Raw genomic sequence first — 5,243 nt, 5'->3', positions numbered from 1 at the left:
GGTACCGGAAACGCGCGTTAAAGCTAACGTTGAGGTAAGGGCTCCTTCCAAACTTCTAGTTTGCATTAGGGACTTATCTGTGGTTGTGTGGGAAGGAATTTGTTAGGGTTTAATGTATCGATTTGGGGAAAAACGAAACTAATGCGTTATGGGTAAAACCTTAGAGTTAGGTTTTGTTTATATTGATGAATGGTTCGTGGTAAATGAATTTGAAGTCATTGTGTAAGATTTTGGGTAAATGAAACTTGTGTGTTTTGAGTAGTGGATTGTGTCGATTTGTGTTCGTTGTTTTTGACATGCTCTTAATTGATATTGATGAAATTTGATATGTGTATGGTTGGATTTGTGAATAAATGAATTGATATGTTTTGATGTGAGAATTTGTTGAGTTTGTGTTGTGTGAAATTTGAAAACCATTAAGTTAAATGAGTATTAAGAATGGGGAATCTCTTAATGTCTCGGTTACTTAATATTTTGTTTTAAAGAAAAATCGTTTAAGTTAACTGGGCGTTAAGAATGGGGAATCTCTTAATGTCTCGGTTACTTAATATTTTGTTTTGAAAATCGTTTAAGTTAACTGGGCGTTAAGAATGGGGAATCTCTTAATGTCTCGGTTACTTAATATTTTGTTTTAAGAAAAATCGTTTAAGTTAACTGGGCGTTAAGAATGGGGAATCTCTTAATGTCTCGGTTACTTAATATTTTGTTTTGAAAATCGTTTAAGTTAACTGGGCGTTAAGAATGGGGAATCTCTTAATGTCTCGGTTACTTAATATTTTGTTTTAAAGAAAAATCGTTTAAGTTAACTGGGCGTTAAGAATGGGGAATCTCTTAATGTCTCGGTTACTTAATATTTTGTTTTGAAAACCGTTTAAGTTAACTGGACGTTAAGGAGGGGGAATCTCTTAATGTCTCGGTTACTTATTATTTTGTTTGGAAAATTGTTTAAGTTAACTGGGCGTTGAGAATGGGGAATCTCTTAATGTCTCGGTTACTTATTATTTTGTTTGGAAAATTGTTTAAGTTAACTGGGCGTTAAGAATGGGGAATCTCTTAATGTCTCGGTTACTTAATATTTTGTTTTGAAAATCGTTTAAGTTAACTGGGCGTTAAGAATGGGGAATCTCTTAATGTCTCGGTTACTTAATATTTTGTTTTGAAAATCGTTTAAGTTAACTGGGCGTTAAGAATGGGGAATCTCTTAATGTCTCGGTTACTTAATGTTCGTTTTTGAAAATCGTTTCAGTAAATGAGTATTAAGAATGGGGAATCTCTTAATGTCTCGCTTTTTTATGTGTGTTTCGGTAAATCGTGCTGACCCGGGATAGGTGGCACCTTGGTAAACAGTACGGGCCGTGATAGGCAGTACGTTTACGATTTACGTTTGGTAAGTTGTGCTGACCCGGGATGGGTGGCACCTCGGTAAACAGTACGGACCCGTGATAGGTAGTACGTTTACGACTTACGTTCCTGAGGGAATTGTGTTTGGTAAGTTGTGCTGACCCGGGATGGGTGGCACCTCGGTAAACAGTACGGACCCGTGATAGGTAGTACGTTTACGACTTACGTTCCTGAGGGAATTGTGTTTGGTAAGTTGTGCTGACCCGGGATAGGTGGCACCTTGGTAAACAGTAAAGGCCGTGATAGGCAGTACGTTTACGATTTACGTTTGGTAAGTTGTGCTGACCCGGGATGGGTGGCACCTCGGTAAACAGTACGGACCCGTGATAGGTAGTACGTTTACGACTTACGTTCCTGAGGGAATTGTGTTTGTCCGCGAGAGACTACACCCTGTTGATTTGTGAACTGTTGGTTCATTTTGTTTGTGTAGTAATGTGTTATAAATGCTAAGTGTTATGTTTTGGAATTTGGTGATAACATGTTTGATTGCAATACCATTTCGAATTCCATGATGTCGTAGTAATTGTGTTATCAGTGTTAAGTGTTAAGAATTGGGATTATGTATGAATGTGATTGAGTTAGTTTATGAATTTTTGAAAGAATACACAGGTAAATCGATTTCCCAATCGATTGGATAGTAAAAGGGACTTGGCCAAATGGACAAAATCGATTAGCCAATCGATTTTGAAATCAGTTTTTCGAAAATCATTTATGAAATTGATTGCCCAATCGATTGGGCCTAAGTTAGGGACTCATCCATATTCGACCAAATCGATTTGGAAATCGATTGGCCATTAAGTCAGGGGCTCAGCTATCCTGTCAATCGATTGCCAAATCGATTGAATCAAGCCAGAGTTCAAAATTTCACTAAAAACCTTCAGGAAATCGATTTGGAAATCGATTGGTATTAAGTCAGGGGCTCAGTACTCACTCAATCGATTTCCCAATCGATTGATTTCAGCCCAGGATTCTGTTTCATCAAAATCCTTCACCCCAATCGATTGCCTAATCGATTGGCTCAGTGAAAATCCTCAGTTTTAGTTGTATGATTGTTTGCTCATGAAACTATCCATGTCTTGATTTGTTATGTTATAATTAGGGGATTGAGAACCTCAGTTTACTTTCATTTTAACTGGCAAAGTATTGTATGAACTTTTCGCATATTGAAAATCCTGCTAAGGTGCATGCTTGGTTGTAAAGTTATTTTTAGCATTCAAAACTTAAATGTTATGTGTTAACTGTTATTTTCGGTTGGTGACCTTTACAATTATTGTGGAAATCTGGGCTTTGCCCTCAGATGAGAGTCAGGACGATCCTACCGGTTCTTACCCTACAGACGGAAATGGAGATGGGAACGCTTGACTGCAGTTACGTAGGAGGATCTCACGGGGCGCGTGGAGATTACTCAGGGTGTATAGCTTTTTGGTAGGATGATCAGATTAGGATGATGTATAGGGACTAGGGGTCCTTCTTTTTGGTTTGGAGTATTTTTTTAAGTTTGGAAAACTGTACTTATACAAATATTATCAGTTTGATATCATCTTTGGATGGGTCTCATGTACCATTTGATGTTATGTAAATGTTTTGGATTTATAATTGGAGAAACTTTTCCGCTACGTAAATTATAATGACTCAATTATTTATCCAAAGACATTTCCTCATTTGTTTTACTTTGTTTTATTTTAATTTCTTTTGAAAAAAAAAAAAATATACCCTCGCTTTGAAAAACGGGGTGTTACATTAATTGAGGAGTGGTAGATTTAGGTGTGGAAGTACATAGTAGAATACTCCAGACTTAAATATATGCAAGTATTTTTTGTGTTATTGAAAGAAATTAATAATTAAAATATGGTAAAGATGTCTCTTTCATGGGTCAATTCTTATTTCTTAGAAGAATGAAGCACAATTTCCTCTTAAAACAAAATAAAAATAAGATAAACTAAAAAAAATACCACAACACCGTGCTACTTGCTACAGTTGACGTTTTACTTTAATGCCCTTTTGAAAGGAAATTATTTTTCATCTTTTATTGTTACTTGTTAAGCATATAATTCTCTTGATACAAGATTGACAAAGTAAATATGCATGAAACATCAAAATTTATGTATGTTGAAAATACCTACATGACTTTGGAAAAACATCTATAGTCAAACCTGCCATTTCTAATTATAACCAATTTGCATTAAATTTTTCATATATTTTAACTTCATACTACCCGTGTCTTTTAATATAACATTTTTGTGTAATTTTTTTTTTCTTTACTAACTTACTTCTAATCATGTTATATGTTTTCTGCAATTTATAATAAACACTACAGTAAAATTATTAATTAACTTTCTTTTTTTAAGAATATATAAACTAATAAAACAATCTATATTATCAACAAATTTAATATTAGAGTTATTTTTAATATTTAAGTCTACGGAGTTTTTTTATATAAACACGGAAGTTGTAAAATATAGTAATGATAGCCAAACTAGCTTCTCTATTACTTGTCACAAATGGGTTAAAGATGCAAGCTTGTTCTTCACGTGGAAACCTACGACATAATATAGTAGGTGATAGCTGTAATTGAAAATTAAGGTCTATGATCCTAAGTTAACAACAACAAAAAATCTATATTCTACTTTTTCTACTTCCTATGTAAGTAAAACATAGCTGCAATACAATAATTTGTTCCAAAAAAAATATAGTTGCTATTAATATACGGCACCGATTTCCATGTCTTTTGTTTTCCAACCTTAATTTAAGGTATGAGAATTACATATTATAATTAGTCGTGCCAGTTAACAAAATCACCAACTCGAATCAACCCCTAAAAACATGGTTCCTTTTTCAAATTTAAGAGTAGCTGAGTGAGTAGGTAGGAAAAAATAACACGAAAATATATATATTCATTGTCAAGTGATCACAAATATATTTTCATGAAAATAATAAGAATGAAAATAATGTATTGTGTTATATTTTGTTTGAAATTATATTAATTTCTTTAAATAATATGATAAAATAATCAAAAGAGAATGTATTTTCAACACATTTGTACATTCATAAAAAGATTATATCGTAAGGTGCATATGCATGACCTTCGTATCTTTGTAAAAATAGAAACATATACTGATACTGATTGTATATATAACATAAAAATTCATATTTTTAACTTACATTTAGTTTTTTTACTCCCTCTAATGACACTAAAGAGAGTGTAAAAGGTATTTAATTTATATATATTATCAATGTAAAAAGTTTTTACACTTTAAATTATTAGAGGTGTTTGACTTTATCTTAACTATTTCTAAAATCATACATATGAATGATTGTGATATAGTGCTAGTATAAAACTATTTACACTCAGTGCATGACAATTGAATTATTTGTTTTATTAACATCTAAATTGATCTCTCAAATATAAATTTTATTTACATATCTTTCTTTTTTTTACAAAGAGGGGCAGAGCCAAAACAAAACAAAAACAAAAATATTAAATGAACATTCCTAGGCATGCAAACCTAGGATACACCATAATAAAGGATACTTTGTATCTCTTCAGGAGGAGTTTCTATAGTTTTGGTTTTATAAGTGGTCTGAAATAGGTTAAATTTAACTAACTAATCAACACTTTTGTTGCTATTTCAAGCCAAGTGTGATTAATATGAATATTTCAGTCCAAATTCATAAGGTCTCTAATTCGCCAAACCAGTTTGGGGATGACCCTATTAAAGCTGCAGATTCATGTTACCATGTTTACCAAAGTATTCAAATCACTTTCCACAATAAGGTGAGTGATACCCTATCTTCTAGCCAAATCCATTTAGATGAATATGCTCCACATTTCGGCTTGAAGA

This window comes from Cicer arietinum, chromosome 7, assembly GCF_000331145.2.
Source record: "Cicer arietinum cultivar CDC Frontier isolate Library 1 chromosome 7, Cicar.CDCFrontier_v2.0, whole genome shotgun sequence".
Classification (NCBI taxonomy): domain Eukaryota; kingdom Viridiplantae; phylum Streptophyta; class Magnoliopsida; order Fabales; family Fabaceae; genus Cicer; species Cicer arietinum.
This window is presented reverse-complemented; position numbering follows the sequence as displayed.